This window comes from Mastomys coucha, unplaced genomic scaffold, assembly GCF_008632895.1.
Source record: "Mastomys coucha isolate ucsf_1 unplaced genomic scaffold, UCSF_Mcou_1 pScaffold14, whole genome shotgun sequence".
In the NCBI taxonomy this organism is placed as follows: domain Eukaryota; kingdom Metazoa; phylum Chordata; class Mammalia; order Rodentia; family Muridae; genus Mastomys; species Mastomys coucha.
The window spans coordinates 134,899,845-134,921,979 of NW_022196896.1; the positions used below are offsets into that span (position 1 = coordinate 134,899,845).

The 22,135-nt window shown below is 39.4% G+C and overlaps 1 protein-coding gene across 6 annotated transcripts in view; it reads left to right on the top strand.

Moving 5' to 3' along the window:
* Nucleotides 1-22,135, top strand: part of Dlgap1 (DLG associated protein 1) — a 791,008-nt gene that overhangs the window by 269,159 nt on the left and 499,714 nt on the right. For 4 of the 6 annotated variants that reach the window (XM_031368694.1, XM_031368696.1, XM_031368693.1 and 1 more), the window contains one exon: nt 13,180-13,309. The gene's annotated coding sequence lies outside the window, so the exon portion shown is untranslated. Of the gene's footprint in view, nt 1-1,716; nt 1,737-10,852; nt 10,933-13,179; nt 13,310-22,135 lie in introns of those variants that run through there. The other 2 variants (XM_031368695.1, XM_031368697.1) reach the window with 2 other exon arrangements.

A 22,135-nucleotide genomic window follows, 5' to 3' on the forward strand; every position in this document is an offset into this window, starting at 1 on the left:
TAATAGAACAATGCTTTTCAGCATGCCAGCAAAACCTGTTCTATCAAGCATTGTCTATTGTCTCTCGTTGTCCCAATTTCACAGAAGGTCAGGTACACAATTAGCTTAGACTTGGAGACAACTAAGGTAAGCATGGACAATTCCATTTTAGTTTGGTCAATTTTGCCAAGACCAGAAGCTTATAACAAACCAATGGTTGCCTATAGAATTGATTAACACTAATAAGTAGGGATTGGTTCTGGGGCTCTTTTCTATAGGAGATGAATCTGTAGGTCCATTTCATGAGCCTTACCCTTCTAGTAAGAATGAAATTGACCAAGCACATATTCATGTGCTCACACACAAGAAGTTGACCCGTAAGAATACAGGTTTTAGAGAAAACTGTGTGGATGCCTATTCGCAATATTCTAGCAGACACCTTGAAACCCATGTAGGTCACGTTAGAGCACACCCAGTCTTTAAGTGAACACTCCTGTTGACTTATCCACTCATGTTATCCCATCTCCAGGCTTCCTGGAGCCCTTATCCTCAAACCTCAGAGAAGCACTGTCCCTTTGCATATTGATTGGCATTGGCCTTTGACACCATGGGAAAGGATCTGAATCTCCCAGCCTCTGGAAATGAACTTTAATTATACTCATTCACGTGTATATGTCCATCATAATACATGTGTTCCACTCTCGTGCTTCAAATCTTAATTGTACAGGCTTTTATTTCGATCCATGTAAAAATATTTACCTTAATCAAAGCAGTCCATTATGGATCTTAACAGTCTTCAAGTACTAATGAAGTGCATTCCGTACTTCAGTAAATTTTTCTTTAAAGTGATCCTCTCCATCGGTGGAAAGCCTTTCAACTTCGAAAAAAAATAATTATAGATTGTTCTCTAACATTGTAGAAAAACATATCAGTCTGCATGAGAACAATGGCTTCCATCTTGAACTACTACAGCTTGGACCACTGAGGAGTGGTGACATTCACACTCCCCACCCTCTGTGAAGGCAAAGTGACTTCGGACAAGGGTTATCCTTCTTTCCAAGAATATGTTTTTTTCTAATTCTCCTGTGCTGAAGCAGCTGTGGTTGCTATGCCATCAGCTCCGTTGCTATGGGGGAAGCCTTGAGTGTTTGCCAGACTATGATTGGTTATATCAGAGCCCTTATGTTCAGCAGTTGACATTTTTCAATGTTGAATCAGGCTGTTTTATTTTAATTTGAAGGGTAGTCTCAATAATGCTGATCTGCTTTGAAAGAGCTGATATTAGATATAAAAGGATTCCACTACTTCCCTCCTCAGGAGACACTAAAATCCCAAACGGCCTCTGGAGGAAACACACATGTCTGTAAGAGCATTCAGAATGAAATAGTGATATATTTAGAAACTTGTCTATGTGCAAGGCATGTGACTCTAAGGTCGTGAGATTTGGAGAAAGCAAAAGGGGTGCACACTGGTGTCTATGAAGCTCTACTAAACAGAAATTATTTCAAATTGGAGGTGGCTGTATACTGCTAACTTGAATGGCAATTCCCAAAATCAACACAATTGCTGACATTTGGGGTTCTTTTTCCAAAAACACTGCTTTCTCGTATGTCCCAACAGAAATAACCTTTGAAAGACAAGATCCAGGAGCTCCTGTACCCTGCTGCTTAGTCAGTAAGCTGTTTAAACAGGACAAGACACAAGTTTGTAACTTTTCCAAATAAAGACTCAGAAGTGGGCTCACCAAGAGAATGTGGGTAAGCCAGCTTAATATTGGATAGTTGAGATTTTATTACTTAGAAACACATTATGATCAGATTTTATAATCATGTTTCCTATGGCATTTGTACTCTTCAATGCCAGATAACAGTAGAAGCTAGGTTTATAAGCAAAAGTAACATTTCCTTAATAAAATTTATTTTAGAAAATAATTGAACCATTTTCAGAAACATTTATTCTCAACATCCTAGTGAGTTTACTTTTTCATTTCAATAATTCCTCATTCTACAAATGCATTTCATCTTTCACATTTGGGATATTGCATGCATTTGAGTAACCCTGAATACAGATACAGTTTAACATTAATTTCAAACAATTATTTATGAAGGATTTTTGTTTTGTTTTGTCTTGTTTTGTTTAGATTACTGTTGATCTAGTTCTCCACTCTCTTTTAATTAAAGTGTTTTTGTTTGGTTTTTGTTTTCCTTGAACTGTCTGTCTTTTTGTATATTCTGGATATTAATCTTCTACTGTCTTTGTGACCTGAAAACATTTATCTCTGGTGATTTAGAGTATAGCTCTTTATGTGACTTTCTTAGAGATTCCTCTGAGTATTAAAAAAGATATATTTTGAAGTTTGATGTGTTATTATGTATTGTAATGCTAAATACTGGCCTCCAAGATCTGGTAGCCTTAGGGATGAGGAAATTCTCACATATACCAAATGATCTATATAACCTTGCTCCTTAATTTAAAACGATTGGTTGAATAAAGATGCCAACAGTCTACATCTGGGGAGAAGAGAGGTAGGAGGGGCTTCGGTTCTCTGGGGGCTGGTGTCTGAGGAGAAATCATGAGGAGAAGAGTGGAGAGGAGAAGAGGGGAGAGGACACCATGGGATAGGTGGATTGCAAGAACATGGCCATGAGGGCTGGCCATTTGGAATGAGAATAGCCCAGGTAGAACATGCCAAGTTATATCTCAGAGAAATAGACAAAATAGCTTAGAGAGTTTATATTTGCCCAGCTCTAGTGCTGTTAAGGCTTATTTACTATAAATATAATGGTTTGTGTCTTTTATTTGGGAATTAAATGATCAAAGCAGGAGTAGAAACCCCGAATTTATTTTTACTACAACAGACATATGTGATTTACCATAGTCCACTGATACTAACTTTAAGTACTACTTGTATGTCTACTGTTATTCATGCATACATACCATAATCCTGAGTGTCAGCTGCATTCCACTACCAACTTCAGCAATCAAGTATGGCTTAAAAATAATAGAATCATTTGTCTCCATATCTCAGCTGTTTCCCCTGTCCTTTTTGTCATGTATGTCAAAAATGTTCTCTTTTCTTTAAATTTACATCTAACTTTTTATTGAAAAAGTTTTTCCTAAAATATATCTGGTAATTCTTTCCTGATCCCAAATTCCTCCTACTTCTTCCCCAATTTCCTAGCCATTGAACTCCACATCCACACCTTCTCTCTCCTTCTCACCCTCTCTCCTTTTCTCCCTCTCTCCCTCTCTCCCTTTTTCCCTCTCTCTCTGTAGAAAATAAGCCTGCAAAAACAGAAAGGAAGTAAGGGAGGAAGGAAGAAAGGGAGAAAGGGAGGGGAGGAGAGGGAAAGAAAGAGAGAGGGAGAGAGAGAGAAAGAGAGAAAGAAAAGAAACACACACAAACAAAACCCACAAAAACACAAAATAGAGAGCAAAAGAGTAGTAAGACCAAGAAAACAAATGTCCAAATATATGAGACAAAAAGTCTGCAGAAATACCATTATAACATTGGGTTCATCTTGTTTTGTCATCTACTGCTGAGGCACGGCATCTACCCTGAAGTATAGTTTACACACCCAGTGAGTCTTCCTTTTTGGGTGGGTGTTTGTATGTATATCAGTCCTGCCATACCTGGAAGACACCATTTCCTTAGGTAATGCATCCTGTCAGGCCCTCTCCATCTTTCTCCATCCTCTTCTATGTGGCTCCTGAGCCCTGAGCTGTGGTGTTGGTGAGTGCAGCCTAAGATCTCTCACTCTAAAAACTGTCCAGTTTCGGGTCCCTACGTTCATCCATCTACTGCCAGAAGAGGCCTCTCTGGTGATGGATGAGTGACATGCTGATCTGCGGATGTAGCAGAATGTCATGAGGAGTCATTTTATTGCGGTGTTCCTTTAGCCAAATAATCGCTTTTGGTTTTCCCCTAGGCCCATGGCCTCTCCAGTCTCATGGTTCTATCTCTTGTATTTTATTTGTATGTCTTAGTTTGTTTTGATAGCTGACTGATATTTCTGGTTCTGTATGGCCTTAAGGCCTCTGTTCATTCTTTGCTCCTCAGATTTGGTGAATGAAACCGGTATTCAAGTTCACCCATTCTGTCATCTTTACTCTTTGAAGTTCATCCAATACTCTCTTTTTAAAAATGTAATTAACTTTTTGTTTCTTTGTTTGTTTTTCGAGACAGGGTTTCTCTGTGTAGCCCTGGTTTTTCTGAAACTCACTCTGTAGACCAAGTTGGCCTCGAACTCAGAAATCCGCCTGCCTCTGCCTCCCAAGTGCTGGTATTAAAGGCGTGTGTCATCACTGCCCAGCTCTGTATTTCACTTTTAAGTCCCAAAATTTCCACTTGAGTTTCCTTTCAATAATTTGTTGGGTGAATTGTTTTCCCTGTATTTCAAGAGAATTTGCAGTGAATGAAATAGTGTTAGAATAACACCTTAAAATCATGACCCACATAATTCATCATTCGGTTCATCTCATTATGCTAATTTTATGTCAGCTCCACAGAAGCTAGCATCTTAAGTGAGGAACAAGCATCAGATTGGAGGCTAGCCTGTAGGACATTTTCTTAATTAGTGATTGATCAGGGAGGTCCCAGCCCATTGTGGGTGGGGCTATCCCTGGATTGGTTGTCCTGAGTTCTATCAGAAAGCAAGCTGAGAAAGCTAGTAAGCAGCACCCTTCCATGGCCACGGCATCTGCTCCTGCCTCCGGGTTCTTGCTCTGTTTAAGTTCTTGCCCTGACTTCCTCCAATGATGAACAGTACTAATGAAGTGTAAGCCAGATAAGCCCTTTGCTCCCCAAGTTACTCTGGTCATGGTGTTTCATCACAGCAGTAGTGACCTTGACTAGGACAGATCATGCCATACCCTTCCTCATTCAAGTTATTATGTTACTTTGTTGTTCTTAATTATATCCTGGGCCTTTTCTTTGTTTAATCGAGGGCCTCTGATTGTATTTAACTCCCTTATTTTGACAAGTGCTCTCTCTATTCATGGTTAGCAAGCAGGGTTCTATCCTACTTTACTGGATGTGGCACTAGGGAAAGTTTAGTCTCCGGTATCTTTCCTTTGCTTACCTGGGGCTGGTATTGAACTGAAAGTTCCTTCCCAGGTGTTAAACATCTCTCCTGAGGGAGGAACCTCTTAGATCTGCAGGGACAGAGGTTCCTAAACTAAGCTACTTACTAAGTGTCAGAAGTTAGAATTTTGTTGAAGAAATTTTAAAATGATATCTGAAAAAAAAGGAATCATGTAAAGTGGCTACAAAGCAACAGCACCAAAAATGGAAGGGACAAAGAAAATACTATTACAGCCTTCTCTTGCAGTCAACCATCAGACTGACCATGGAGTCCCCAGTGGAAGAGTTAGGATAAGGACTGAAGGAGCTGAAGGGAATTGCAACCCCATAGGAAGAAAAAAGATCCCCCCACCCCATGGCTCCAGCTGGATATGTAGCAGAGGATTGCCTTATCTGGCATCAATGGAAGGGGAGGCCTTTGGTCCTGCGGAGGCTTAATGCTCCAGCAGAGGGGGATGCTAGGGCAGTGAGGCAGGAGTGGGTGGGTGGGTGAAGGACCACCCTCCTAGAGGCAGGGGGAGGGAGGTGGGGTAGGAAGTTTGCAGAGGGGAAACCAGGAAGGGAGGCAACATTTAAAATGTGAATAAATAAAATAACCAATTTATAAAAATTTAAAAAAAAAAGATGAACCCTAAGAGTTTTGCAACTGTGGTGGAAACAGAGGAAGTAATAGACATCTCCCATATATCTGTCTGTAGTTTGGGCCCTGGAGCAGACCACTGCACCTCGTTTTCTTGACAGTAGCAGTATTGCCCTGTGACTTGGAAGATGATTTATATGAAAATATTGACAGTGGGAAGGAAATGTGACCATACCTGTACTGACTCTTCTGCAGTTGTGAGCGCCGAAGAAACGAAGTAGACCAAGTTATAACAACACTCATTGCTTTCACTTGCTATGGTTTACATCTTGCTTTCACGAGGATCCCCTCCCTAAAATGTCACTTCCTCACTTTGTCCCAGACAGGATTGTAGCAGGGACAAAGAACACTTGGTATCCAACTGCAACTGCTTGAAAGTCATTCACACGTTGTCTTCTCTGAGTGGGGCTATTACATTTGCTCCCCATAGGCAGTAAAGAAGGAATTCACTATAGATGGAAATGTACTTCTGCAGAGCAGAGTAGAGGCTTATTCAAAAATGTGTCCTCATTTCAATTCAACATTCAGGCAAGTTCATAAGCAAAGGTCAAGGATTGTGGATTTGCAGCAGAATTTACCATGACTTGATTGTGATAGATTCATATATATTTTGGTTTCAGATACTTTGCTATCTATGACTGCAAATGAGGGAGAGTGTCCCTCTGGCTTTTGGTGACACTCTTCAGGGGACAGTCTATCAGCCATCGTGGTTTGACAATTACTGAGTGACAGACTCAGACTAAAGCACTAACATTGAAGAATATAATGTCTACTGTATGGTTAAAGTAAATATAACAATATAGTGTTAAAAACCTCTAGTCACTGCAAATAATTATGTAAGTTGACACCATGAGATATTGTAGTTAATAAACAGTACCTTAAGCTGTAGGACTTTTGTTTTTCATTATTAAATGGCTTTAGGGTAGACTGATGGTCAATGTTACCAGCCTTAGTGACCAAGTACTTGATTTGATAACTGAATTATGCTAATGATTCGAGGAAGAATGAGATCGTATATCGATTTAAAGGCCAATTCAGATTTTATTATTATTTCTCCCACATTGGACTTGTTGTTATACAGTTATATGACATTTTTAAAGACTAAATCAATTTGAGACATTTCAATTAGAATTGGGGATTTCAGATTATTTACTTAAGAATTGTTATAATTGACTTAGCACAAAAGCTCTGGAGAATGTTTTTTAATTGTCATAGAACAAAAGGAAATGTTAAAATGTTGAGTTTGCCTAAAGTAGCTTAATGTCAGAGGAAAATATACCTCTACATGACTTTATTTTGTTCTTGAAAGCAAGAACATTTCTATCTTCCCATTGGTCCCCTGTAATCTTTGGATCCCTATAGCTCCTTGATTATGTGTGCAAAATTATAGAAATACTGTTCCAGTCAGCATCCTGCAGAGACAAACCCAAGAAGGAAGAGGGGAGAGGGTATTCATCAGGGAATTGACCTATAGATAACAGAGAAGTACTTGCAAGCTGGGGACACTGGGAGCTGTAAGTGTGGCTCTCAGTGCCAGAGACACCAGGGGCTGATGCTGAGCTGGAGGCAGAGGCTCTACAATCCCAGATGGCTGCTGCTGCATGTTCTGAAGTCCACAGGTCAAAGAGCCTGGAACTGTGCTGTGCAAGGGCAGGAGAAGTATGCCCACTCCAACAGAGCAAACAAACTGCCTTTTGCCTGTCAGACCCTCTGCTGGTTGGACAGTAGCCACCTACATTGAATTCTACACTCACCCTCCTGACTCCTACTTCCTTTCCTGGCTCTCAAGATCATCCTTTATTCACTCAGGCAGATGCCTAGTATATAAACTAAACAACTCTGGGGCACCCTAGCTTTGGATCACCTAGAAACTGTAGTTAAATTGAAAGAACTGAATTCTAGTATGTTACTGCTTAAAAACTGCTTTTTACCATCATGATGCCAGGTCATAAATCTGAACTAAGACAGAAACTTTTCTACGCCATCACTACCCCACCTCCAGCACTTGAAACAGTGTTTAACACACAGTAGACGCTAATATTGGCTCAATGGAGGACATTATTTCTCTAAACATTGTGAAAAGAAGTAATCGTGTAGGCTGCCCTTGTTTCACAGACCCAGATTTTCCTGCCAGCTGCCCTGCTCTACACTAGCCCTGTGTGTATACCTTTTCCTCTTTCCTGTTCCCTGCCATTCTTACCAACTCTCTATGAAATGAACAGATTAGACTGATGAATGGTAAACTCCAGCCTATATGGTGTTCAATTCATTGATTCATCAGTGACAATCAGTGTAGTTCAGGAGGTAGCTGGCTGGGAGCAGAGTTACAGTCAGTGGTCGTGGGGCCAGTGTTGCCAGCTGGCATATACAGGCTTAGAAACAAGATTATACTCTCCCTGTCAACTGAAAATTTGGTTCTAATATTTGAACAAGTCACCAACTTGATTCAAAAACTAATAAAGCCTGTTCTATATCTTGGCAGGAAAATTGATTTTTTTTTTTTTTTAAGAATAAAGGAAACTAAATCTAAAACAGAATAAAATAGGAAATAATGATACAAAGAACTATAGTAAATCTTGGTTCTGAGATTTTGTGTGAGTCTTTGGCCAGATAACTTAGTCTCTTGGTGCCTTAATTTTGGCATCTGTACAATGGAATGGTAATAATAACACCATCCTAACATCTGTCCTGAGACAAACACTGGGTGGTGAAATCGAGACCTCTTCTCTCTGTTGTTGCAAGTTGGCCAGTTTCTTCTCATCTGTATCAAACTGTGAAATATCAGTGAAGATAACAGCTACCCCAGGGGTGGATGAACCCAAGGTCACCACCCTGGGGGATGAACCCAAGGTCACCATTGTACTGTGCTTGAAGCAATGTTTGAAACATAGTAGCATTCCATACTATCACTGCATATGCCAGGCTCATCTGGAGAAGGCATGCTCAAAGACAGAGAGCAGTGGGATTTGTCTGCTTGGCCATGTATGTTCTGTGACTCTAGTGATTTTTCATTCACTTTAGGAGAATATATATAATACTCAAAAGAGACAGGAAAGAAGCCTACACACCAACTGATGGAGAGGTCACTGTCAATTATCAGGAAACTCTGAGATAGGTTTGAATGTACATTACTTTGTTCTTTAAAGCATGTTCATGGTTTAGACAGAGACACTCACATGGTCCTGAAGTGGATTGAGGCAGAAGAACCTTCCTAATAGGAGTGAGTAGATGGTCCCCACTCCCTTTTAAAACTCACGGTTGCCTGTGGCAGTGACTCAGTATGCAAAGTGTTGGCCTAGCAAGTTCAGGTCCTTAGCACCCAAGGAAATGCATTGCTCCCTGGAAATTCTCTTCATAACTTACTAAACATTGTTACTAATTTATCAGCAGATTATCTTCCTTATATTTAAAAAACTGGAAAAGAGTAAAACAGACCTTTTTATTTTGTCTTGTAGAAGTTTTCACAGATTAAACTCAATCTTAAAGTATTATCAACAAAATAAGTAAATAAATGAATAAAATAAAGAAATTAAGACTCATTGAGCTCCTGTACACAACAAACATGGTGCTTTATATGTGTTGTTCACCTCTCTACATAATCACCTTTGGTAAATGAAAATAAGAATACAACCATTTTTCTGAGCTAATTATGTTACCAACCTAGCCCCTACCTGTCCCTCACATTCTAGTGTGGAGTATCCCACCACCTCCACGACAAGCCAAGTACGCACTGACATCCAAATTTACCACTTAATCATATTTATAATTTCTTTCTGATTATTTGCCTCCACTAAAATGAGAGGTCCTCTGGCATATTCCCACATTCTAGTAGGGCCTGGGATATGATAATACATCCTAGAGGAATGATGTACGTGAATGGATGCATGAATGAGTGAAAGGGTGAGCATTCGTGTTTTCCTAAAGTTTAGGATCAACAGGTATTCTATGAACAAGAACATTGAAGTCCCCAGAGATCCAGTTACTCTGACAAGTCAGAAATGGTGTAAGAACCAGAGGTAAGACAGAAGAAGCTGCTCAGCTGGGTCTCCTCTATCTTATCATAAATATATTTTGTTACAATGTAGACATCCCATAAAATTTAATGCATATATAGTTTTCATTTCCCTTTCCATACCCTCTGGCAATACTTTTTTAAAAACATCTTTTAAAAACTGGTTGGCTTATAAAATAACTTCTAAGAAATGAATGGTATTAGTTTAAATTCTGATGTCGGGGTTAAAGAAAAACATCAACTAAGAGTAAAACAAAAATATTTTTTAAAACAATTTAATGTATTTTATTGTAGAAATATCTAGAAGATATTTCAGCTCATAGAAATCGCAGGATAACAGTTAAGAAGGGGAAGGGGGAGACAAATGAATTTCTGGAATTTTTTTTTCCTACTAACTCCCAGTCTGCCTCCTTTAATTCTTTCTCCAAAGTTCATCAATATTTGCAGTTGCTGCCTGTGCAGGGCATATTGACAAAGCCCTGCCCAGCACTTTCTAAACTTGATCAGGCTGCAATTTATCATTTGTTGCTTGTATGCTTGCTTGGGGGTAGTTTGCCGGTTTGTTTGTTTGTTTGTTTGTTTGTTTGTTTGGGGCGGGGGGATCGGTTTTTTTTGGTTGGTTGGTTAGTTGATTGGTTGATCTTTTAAGAAGGGAGTTTTCCAGACGAAGCCCAGAGTAGCCTGAAATGAGTTCATCATCCTGCCTCAGCCTCACCGATGGCATCATGCCACCAAGCACACTGTGGCCACGGTCTCCTTGTCCTCTTTGTGTGAATCACTCTTCCTGGCCTAATCAACAATGGCCAGAAGCAAGGACTGAATGTTCAAACAGCTGACAGATGGATTCCTTGATGATAGGAGAATTTCAAGTATTAGGTAGACACCAGAGAAGAGGGCTTAGCAAATATCTCCAAAGTTGCTACACCTAGAAAAGGGGACAGTTTAATAATGCCAAATGAGCCATTGAATCAAACAAGTTATATTAAAATTCCAGAACCTCCATATATGTAAAGTTTATATGTATATTATATATTCATATAGTATATATTCATAAAGTATATATGGATGTAAAAAAAATCCATGTAAATCTTCTAGCACTCAAGTACCTATAGTTATTCTTTTGCTCTTCTTTTTGTAGAGTATGTGGGCTAAATAATTGCTACATGACCAAAGCAGAGTGTAAAGGGGAGAAACACAACCTGTTGGAATAAGGAAAAGGTGAGAGACACATGGAAACAGTTCTGCATACTAAGATCAGTTCTGCCACCTAGCAGCAAATGCCTGGAGCAAGCCAGTCCCCTAGGCTTTGTGTAATAAAGACTGTGAAGACCCAGGAACCTGCCTAACGGTGGCACATCTGCTGGCAGAATCAACTGGGAGCACTGTCAAAGTGCAGATTCCCCTGACTTATCCAGGGATGTCCTGGCTGTGCATAGCTAGGCATAGTGGCATGTACCTATAGTCCTAGCTACCCAGGGGACTGATACAGAGAGCACAAGGCCAGCTGGCTAACATAATATGATGCTGTCTCAAAATGTTTGATTAAAGGTGAAATTTCACAATCCTATATTTTGCACTTTTATGAAAATTTCATGCTAATGATGATAACCAACTATATTTGGGACCCACTACACCCTACACAAGGTAGCATTTAAGACCACTTTTAATGTTTAAAATAGATGTTTATATAATAATTATATAACTTTTATAATGATCTATTTGTAATAAAACTTATTTTTGTTCATTTTCTGATATCATTTTTTAGAAATTGCCTCATGTCTCTACTTTTTAAAAATCACACTGTTTAGTTGAATATCTAGACTCTGTTCAGTTCAAAATAAAAGTCTCAATAAATATTCATGAATAGATAAGTGCTCAAACTCTTTGTTTTAAAAATCAACATTTATTTAGTCCTCACATATATGGGACGACATTCCCTTCAGTCTTGAATTTACTAGAATATTGAAATACAAAACAGGATACTAGTTCATAAATTAAGGCTTCGAGTCTTTAAATTATAGCTGGTAATAGAATCTCATTTTGCCTTCTCCGGGATGAAGAAATGAGATGTGTGTGGTTTATTACATGTCCAAGGTCCTTGTTAAGTGCTGTGTTAATAGAGTATGGCCGAATATTACCATTGCTCGAATATCCCACTACCAACAGTCTTTTAATACCTGTCAGCCTTCCTAGCCCAGAATAATATTAACAAAATGATGCCATCCATCACCTCTTTGACCAGCCAGTGTTCATTTTGGAATGGAAGCCCCATGGTCCTGGGTGGCTAGACTCCCAGACAGAAGCCCCGAGATATAATTTTGCCTTTGACAACTCTGAGAAAGTGACCAAACCACATAATCTCCATGATCTCAAAGCCCTGTTCTGAACCATAAACTCTATATTAAAATTCTTACAGTGATTAGATTAAACCAACAGTCCCATTATTAATCTCAACGGTGAATCTGACCACATTTCTACTTATTGCTTAAATGTACTTTTCCCTTCCTCCTCTGAAACTATGCGAAGCAACAGGAGCAGATCTTGGTGTACCCCAGAACATTAAAACATCAGGTCATTTGTGTGATGAGGCCTTCTGTCTGTGACCTACTAGAAAGGAGAGTCACAGCTCCCCACATGCAGGTGATGTGATCCCAGGCAATCCCCATCCCAAAATGTGGCCCAGATATAATTTCTGTTTGTCACATTCTAAGAAAGCATCATTGATCATCCTATGAATGGCCTGGCTTAGGCATTAGCAAATCTCTGGTTGCACACTTGGGAGTAATATGTTACGTTGGACCTGCTGTGAGGTCAAAGAGACAACAATGGAAATAATGACAATTTTTACTCCTTTTAAAACTATGGTTGGTTAGTTGGAGTATTATATTAATAAAACATGTAGTTCCCAGGAAATGACTAAAATCATATGCACATGCCCTGCCTTACAAATTCAAGTACTTGATATTTGTACTTTATTACTTCTTAAAGATTTGTGTTTATTATCTTCAATTGTGTGTGTTGTGGGGGGATCTTTGCACATGAATGCAGGTGCCTGCAGAGACCAGAGGTATCAGATCCATGGAGCTAGCATTACAGATGACTATGAGCCCTCAGATGGGGGACAGGGGGTGCTAAAATCTGAAGTTAGGTCCTCTAAAGAGCAGAATATGCTCTTAACCACTGAGTCATTTCTCCCCTCCTCCCTTTATTACTTTTAAAGAGTCACAGACAAGTGTTTTGTAGCTTATCAAACCTATTTATAATAATGACATTTTTTTGCCTGGTTGATTTGATCTTCTGAGATGCAGCATCACCAGAACCACAGTGTAGATTTCCGATACAACTCTTTGTCTTACTTCATTGGATTTAATGGCTGCTGGTGTCACTTTTTACAAGATCAGCTCTCAGTGAGTTTCTGCTTCAAATGAGTCATCATGTCTAATGATTGCATTTGTTATCTTTCAGAGCCACTGAGCATCGCATACCAAGAGTGACATCTGGTTAACACTCTCAAGGACAGCAACAATCTGAAGTCGGGGTCTCCTCCCGTGTTGGAAGCTCGGAAAAATAAAAACTGGGAGAGCGAGCATCAAAGGTAAACTTCATTTCCATTGTGTAATACACTTCTGCAATATCCTGTAAAGATGCACTATATGAAACGGTTTTTCTCTTTTTATAGTGTGATGTATTTCTGCCTGGCAATTCTAAAGCTATTAATAGGCTGCTGAATTTGATGTCCTTTTTTTTTGTTAACTCCTTGGTTACCTGTACAGATTTTAATCAAGATGGAGTTCACCTGTGTGGTAATCATTGTCAGTCTAGGATGTCAGATCAGACAAATGAAATTTTCAGGACTCTGTAGGCTAAAATACTGGACATGAGGCAAAGTGTGGAATAGAAAATGATGGTACAGTGCCTGCTCTGTGTTTTCTTCACGTGCTGGACACATTTGCATTTATCAGCACAGGCATGCACACTGATCTAAATCTGGAGATGCCGAAGCCCATGCTGCAGTCTCCACTCTCTTCCTTCCACGTGCTCTGTTAGGAGGGAAGGACCGGAGAATGTGCAAGTCAAATGCATCCCATGTGTAATGTCCGATCACAGGGAGATTGATATAGTTGGATACATCAATAAGCTACTCTCCCACTCAGGCTACATATGCAACGAAGACAAGGACTTGAAAATGGCCCTCGGCTGGGAAGATGACCTCATGGGTCAAGCTGGAGAATAGCTGGACCTTCTTACTGGCACATGATGTAATTTTCAACCAAGGCAAGAGGATAATACAATTGAGTCTAGACTGAACTACATAGTAAGAGCCTGCCTCACAAAAATAAAATAATGAAAAAGACAGAAGCACAGAAAGTGAACCAGTAAGAGCATGGGTACAATCTGCCCTGGGGGTCATGGGAACTGGACTCTTCAGAGACCTCCTGTGGAAGGTTGGATGCTATCTGAAATTTGCAACTGAAAGGCATGCAGGAGGAGGATCACCCTCTGGATCTGCCATGGAAGGCATGAGCTCCCCTATGGACTCAGGCTGTGTTAGCACCACCTGAGGCAGGAGGCAGAACACCCAGTTATCTGGGAAGGCCAACATTGTAACACAAAGAGAATCTAATGGAGAACAGAAATGCCCTTCTCTGCAGCTGTGGCTGCAATCACAAATGGTCCAGAGGTCATTATTCAACCAATTGGTGGCTTTGTTACGTCCCCCTTTGCTTGATTTTGATACAGGTCATTTTTCTCCCAGATGAAAGAAAGGTCTGAGAAGAAAGTGCTTTGTAATTTGAAGTCCTATCCAATTGTCAGGGAGCCAAAATGAACTGTTTCAAGATAAACCTTTGTCAATAGAGCTGTGCTCAAAATGAAACATGCATCTTGGCATACTGTTTTTCTTAAATAAATATATATGTATTTATACTTGTATAAAATATACATATAAAAACTTTATTCCTCCCCTCTCCCCCTTGGCCTCCCAGTCTCCTCCTCCTCCTCCTTTGCTTGCTCAACCTCTTTTGTTCAGTAACTTAGCTGAATGTTAGCTTGAGGTGTTTGGGGGAGTTAGTTGCAACGGTTTTCCTATGAATGTATTTGGAACTAAGCTAGAGTGTTCCTAAAAAGCATGGCACTGCTAACAGTTTAACAATCCAAGGTTTCCATTCTAGCTGACTCCTCCACCTCTGAAGCAGGTTAGTATTGAAGGTGGCAGGGAAGACTGCATATGTGTTCAGATAGGTAGATAGATAGATGATAGATAGATAGATAGATAGATAGATAGATAGATAGATAGATAGATAGATGGATGGATGGATGGATGGATGGATGGATGGATGGATGGATAGATAGATAGACAGATAGATAGATGATAGATAGATAGATGGATAGATGATAGATAGATAGATAGATATAGATAAATAGATAGATAGATAGATGATAGATATAACATACAGTGTAAATATATACATATATATTTACACATAGTTGGTTTCAAAGGGTAGTAAGCAAGAGTTATAACAAACGTAATAACATTTATTAGTATCATAGCAGTTAATTACTGGGTATTTTCACATTGAGAGTATGCAAGCATGTATGCTTGCTTTTTTCTCTCCTCTCTCTATCTCTCTCTGTGTCTGTCTCTCTGTGACTCTCTCTCTCCATCTCTGTCTCTCTGTTTCTCTCTGAGTGTTTCTTTCTGTGTGTTTCTCTCTCTGTGTCTCTCTGTCTCTCTATGTCTCCCTCCCTCCTCCCCTCCCTCCCTCCCTCTTTTCCTCTCTCTCAGATAATTTGAGGGTTGGTTCTCTCTCATTCCACCGTATCGCACTTACTGGCTAGGCCATCTCTCTCCTCCTCCACTCCTTTCTTCTTTCTTTCACATTTGAATGTCAAATAATAAAATAAAGTTGGATACAATCAGCAGCCTTGCTATAATGTATAAAATCACACTAGAAGTTGTGACTAGGAAGAAACAGGTATTAAATAAACAATTTGCAAGCAGACATTAGCAAACATCTCAACTACTGCATAGTAGTACCCAGCATTCTAAAGAAAGCAATGAACATGGAGAGCAAGGGGCAGTGGCTGGGAAGGTGACAGACAGCTGCACCAGAGAAGCTGTAGGGAATGACATGGCAGAAATACCAAAAGGAGTAGACAGAACCAGGCCCTGAGATGACAAGACATCACTGACAGTGGAGGGAGGGGGCATTGCTCAGATCAAATGATACCCTGAGCACAGGATGCAAATGGTGTGAATGCCCTAGGAATCTGAGGTATGGCAAGTGTTCCTTTTACTGAACTTACAGTGTCACTTCTCACTGGTTTCTGCTCTCCATTTCCTTTGACTCCTGAGTCTCCCAGTGAAATTTCTGACTATATCTTGTTTTAGTTCAGATCAAATATTCATGGATTTACCACTTCACTTTTATCCAAACTACTAATTTAGAAGCTTTCAAAACCTGCCACTCACTTTGCTGTCCCATCTTTACCCGTTGACTTTGTTCACCAGTGGTCTGATGCACTACCTGACAAGTACTATCTGTAGTCTGTTGAGCTTCTTGTTGCTTTGATAGGTCTGTGGTTGTCTAGCATAGATGAGGGCAGGGTGAGGTCACAAATGTGCATTTTTAACAAGCTTTGAATGGATGCTAACCTGTTTGTCTGGAGAGCTCACTTGGAGTACTACAAACTGGATTAACTTGGATGGCACTATAATGATCCAGGGTGTCACTATAATGCTCATGTTACAGTTTGAATAGACAATAGGCTTCCTTCTCAGCCCACACTGTGAAGAGCTGTATTAGCTTCAGACAGGATCTGAATCTTGGGATGGAATGAGATCTGGTCACATACAGGGTTCCAGGCCAGCAGCCAGTGCTACATGGTCAGACATTGACTCAAAAAGGGAAAAAGAATAAGTAATATGAGATCTTTGGTTTGAAATGATTTATTTATTTATTCTTATATGTATGAGTGTGTGCCTGTGTGTATATATGTGTACTATGAGAGTGCAATGCTCACAGAGAATAGAAGAAGGTCAGATCTACTGGAACCAAACCCAGGTCCTCTGCAAGAGCAGTAAGTGCTCTTAACCTCTGAACTTTTGCTCCAACCCTAAAATAATATTTTAATATCATAAGATACTGTGGTGATGACATGGAAAAAATACCAAAAGGAGTAGACAAAACCAGACCCTGAGTTTACAGGACATCACTGATGATTGAGAGAGGGGACATTTTTTCAGAACAAATTGCCCTACTGTATTGTAGTAGACTTTGGAAATACATAAATATTAGATGGATGGATGGATGGATGGATGGATGGATGGATGGTTGGTTAGAAGATGGATGGATGGATGGATGGATGGATGGATGGATAGATTCTGCAATAAGTGACTTCTTACAAAGCAATCTCTGAGATATTGTATAAAGAGAGATTTCCTTTGCATGGAATCTTCTTTATAAATGATACTCAACACAGAGGGCATCTTAATAGAGGATGAACTCTGTCTGCTCAGAGCTAGAGATTCTGGGTTTCACTAGCACTGTGTTCTTTAATAAGCACAGCTTTCCACAAAAGATGCTTTGCTATTTGATCGACTATAATGATAGAAATAACATTTTTATCAAGACAAATTGTACATTTTATTTCATGAAGGAGCCACTAGGTATGTGGAATCAGGAAATCGTATAAATTCAATCCTTTTGTAAGTGTGTTTTCCTTGAGTTTGGATTTTGCAGCTGCAGCATGGTCTGAATGTTCATTCACACAGAGGACAAAAGTGCTTCCGGTTTCTTGTGTTGAAATGTGTTCATGGTCAATAGTGTAAGGCTTCCCTTTGCATATTTCAGACCAGGATTGGCTTGGTAAATTTATCCCACTTTGCTTGCTAAAATAACTGTCCTTACTGTCTATTTTCTGCATACTCTTTCATTTATTCCAGACAACTCAGTGTGAATTTTATTCTGTATGTTTTAAAACCAAAGCCCCATATTTTTTCCACCTATGTACTCTGCTGTGCATTAAACTTGAAAATGCATACATGAAAATACTTACAATTATATATTATATACCATACTATATACCAATTAACCATAGAGTATAATGAACATGAGTCCTTAAAAAAATTATCTTTTAAAATGAACTTCATCATTCATTTTAGTAGTAGAGAACTAAGAACTTCATTTTTATTTTGTAGGATGCTTCATGTTTAATCTCTAAATGTTAATTAAAGCATAGAAGCATTAGGTTCAACTTTGTTCCATGGATGTTACATTCCATGGAGGTATTTGCTTGACTGAGTCAGAGACTTGTTACCTCAGTTAGAAAAAGAAGAGTTTAGGATGGTATGATGGGGATGCTTCAATGGGTACAATTCTTGTCTTACGACATGATGAGAGGTCAAATTCTCACCAACAATGCAAAGCTAGACATAGTAACCCCAGCACTCTTATGCTGAGATGAGAGGTATAGACAGGAGAATCCTGAGAAGCTCCTCATGGCTTTGTAACTGTGTGTACACACAGAGAAAGTGGGGGGAGACAGAGAAACATAAAAGCACACACTCAAGACACACACACACACACACACACACATACCATGACTTTAAGAGAGAAGATGGGAGGGCTAGAGAGATATCTCCATGATTAAGAGCACTGGCTTCTCTTCCAATGCACTTGCTGATTGGTTCCTACTGCACATATGACAGCTCATAACCACCTGTAACTTCAGTTCCAGGGCATCCAATGCCCTTAACTGGTCACTGTGGGCACTGAACATGTACATGGTATGTAGATATGCATGCCAGAAAAACACATAAATAAGAAAAGAAAATAAAAAGGGATAAAAAGGGGCTGGCAAGATGGCTCAGTGGATAAGAGCACTGACTGCTCTTCCAAAGGTCCTGAATTTGAATCCCAGCAACCACATGGTGGCTCACAACCACCCACAACGAGATCTGATGCCCTCTTCTGGTGTGTCTGAAGACAGCTACAGTGAATTATACCAGAGTGAGCGGGGCTTGCAGAGGTCCTGAGTTCAATTCCCAGCAGCCACACACATGATGGCTCACGGCCATCTGTACAGGTACAGTGTATTCATACACATAAAATAAATAAAAAATAAATCTTTAAAAAGGGATAAAAAGGAAAAGGAAAAGGTACTTGGGTCAAACCCTAAGATTCATTCCAGTACCCATCTTCAATCTCGGGGTTCAGAGCTTATGCAGTGTGACCTAAACTCAGTGTCAAAAGTATGAAAGCATCAATCTGTTAACTGGACACAGTTAAAAAATAGAGATTAAAAGGCAGGGTTTAAGATATAGAAACATCTGAGTTCAACACTCAACTTTTTCACTTATCACATGGCTGCCCCTAAAAATTGTTACAAACAACATTATATACTTAAGTATCTCTACCTGTAAAATGAGTTTTGTATTTTATTATTACTGTTATAATTATGACTATGATTGTCACTTGTGAGGCTGTTTTGAAAACAACAATAATGTACCAAAAAATTTATAACTTTGTTAAAGCTAAACATATTTAGCTCTAATAACCTGTTCAGATTTCAAAACTGACTAAACCCAAACTAAGGTATCAGAAGTGAGTCAACATTGCATTGTCTTCCATGAGGCTGAGGAGAATTTTGCTTGAGACTTTAAAAGATGAATACAATTCAGAAAAGGTATCTATAATTCACTCTGTGAGTCTTTAAAGGCTCATGGAAGAATTCAGTGCATATTTTCATCTGAATGGGATGTCTCTGATCATTCCCATGTCTAGTGAGTATAGACAGAAAACTATGCCTTTTACCTCAAGAGTCATTTCTTCAGTGGAATATGGAGGCACACATCCAGTGTCCCTGCACTTAGGAGGCCAAGACAAAAGGAATCCAAGGCCATCCAGGAATACAAGTAAGTTCCAGACACAGCTGCCTAAAGAGACTCTGTGTTCCCCTCTATCCACGCCCCCAAAGGAAAATGAATGATTCCTTCATCTTTGAGTATAAAGTCTGCAAATGGCATCCGGTATGTCCTCTCTTATTATATAATATATATTATATAATTATTATATATTATATATTATATAATTATTATATATATAATATATTATATATTATATATACACACACACACACACACAAATACACACCTTTGGAAGAAATTAACCTAGAGATTCTACAAAAGACAGAATCACCCTAAACAAATGCCCACATCCTTGGAATTTAGATCTGTTTATAGTATATGCAAAGTTGTTTCCTTTTTATTTCTCAAAATAAAAGTACATTTCCATAACCAATTTGCCAGATGCAGCTTCATCTCCAGAGGCAAAAGAAATCAAAACTTGGTCGATAGAAGATTCATTTGCTACAAGGTTCATGTTCACGTTGAACGTTGTCTCTCTGATATTGGTTAACCCCAATTCTTTCTCAGAACTTCTGAGTGGCCTTCTTAATAGACCATGAGTGGACCTTTGATGTAAAATTTCAACCTCAGCCTAGGATTTCATTCTTCTGGATTTTTTTCCAATTTCGATATCCTATACATTTGCTGTGAGTGGATGTTTGGAGATCATTCCTACTGTTTAGTCATCTGTTCCTCTTATGTCAGAAATAACTTAGAAGCTGGAAACTGCTGTGCTCTCTGAAGAGCTTGATTAATTCAGACAATTGTAAGAAACAGAAGTCTAATTGTGGGATGCCGTGTGTTGTGTTTGTCGTGTCTCAGAAATGTCACCATCAAGATGAAAACCCTGCTTGTCTGGAGGTTTATGGGATGAAAATAAATTATAGATAGTCAGTAAATAGGTAGCTGGTAAAAATATAGATAGATGACAGATAAATAGAACAAGAGAGAGCATAAAAATTATCAGATACAGTGTACGGTATAAATTTTGTTATTTATTTATACAACCCAATATTTCCCATGAGGGCAGCCTTTTCACTACACCAATTATTCATAATATATAAAGGCATTAGACTATATGACTAGATAATTTGTTTTTAAACAAACCATAATGACCTTTATTGCAGTCCATTGCTTTTAGGTCTTTGCTTACCTGTGAGAATATGCAGTTGCCACGTTTATTGATGCAGCTTGCCAAGAATAATGAGAAAAAAAGAAAACAGGATTGCTAGCTGAGTTTATTTCATCTTTGTGTATTCTCAACATACGCTAGGGATTTTCACCCAACAGACCATATTCACTAAAAGCTAAATTTGGGGAAATGGTGATACTATGCTAAATAACTAACTTTAGAACTGGCATTTCTTACTCTTCTAGTGCAATCTGGGAACTGAACATCAAATATCATACAAGTCTGACAAACTCTAGGATCCACAGAGTCCATCTCTCTGACATTTCAAATTTGGGGACTTTTTATTGAGACAGTTCTTTTTGTTGTTGTTTAGTTTTGTTTTTAGCTCTGGCTTTTCTGGAACCCACTATGTACATAAGGCTGGCCTCCAACTGATGGTCAGCATGGGAGAACCAAGCCTAGGCAAGTGGTCCTGAATTTCCTAAGAAAGCTGGCTAAGCAGGGACAGGGGAAAAAGCCAGTAAGCAGTGTTCCTCCATGGTGTCAGCTTGAGTGCCTGACCCCAGGAACCTCCCTTGGGTTCCTCCAAGGCTTCCTTTGATGGTGAACCGTAAGCTGTAAGCTGAAATAAACCCTACTCTCCTGAAGTTGCTTTTGGCCATGGTGCTTGCCACAGCAATAGAAAGTAAAGTGGGACACAAGGTGAGAGTGAAGAAAGTTTGGAGCAAGTCATGCTTTGGTGATGGTTCCAATTTTGGTCTAGCTGCGCTGTCGAATGTCTGTTCTGTGTAAGGTTTGGGGTTTGCTCCTGCACATTGGGAGTGACATTAGTCGTGCTTCTGAGACTAGACAGAACCTCAGAAGAGGCCTTATTTAAGTTGGGGTGCTTCGCTGTCCGTGAAGGTGTCACACATGCGATAAACATGGGATATTGCCAGTGGCACGGCGGCTCTCGCTTTAGTTCTTCACATAGGAGTAATCATTTACTCTGTCAAGGACCATTTACCAATCAAACTCCCTGGGTTGTAATAAGAAACCCAAGTGCTTTGATGTGCAATGTATACAGAGCTTAAATGGGCATTCATTTAAATATCCCTGGGGGTGTCAACCACCTCTAAATGTTACACATAGGAAGGTATTTCATGAGGGATTTGAGAAGCATTTCAAGTATTTGAAACCATTTTTGTTTTATTATTAGCTATTTTCTTTATTTACATGTAAATTTCTCCTTTCCCAGTTTCCCCTCCAAAAAACAAAGAAGCAAACAAAAACAACAAAAACAAACCCCTCTTGCCTCCCCCCTCCCCATGCCTACCACCCCACCCTCTCCCACTTCTTGGCCCTAGCATTCCCCTACACTGGGGCACAGAACCTTCACAGGG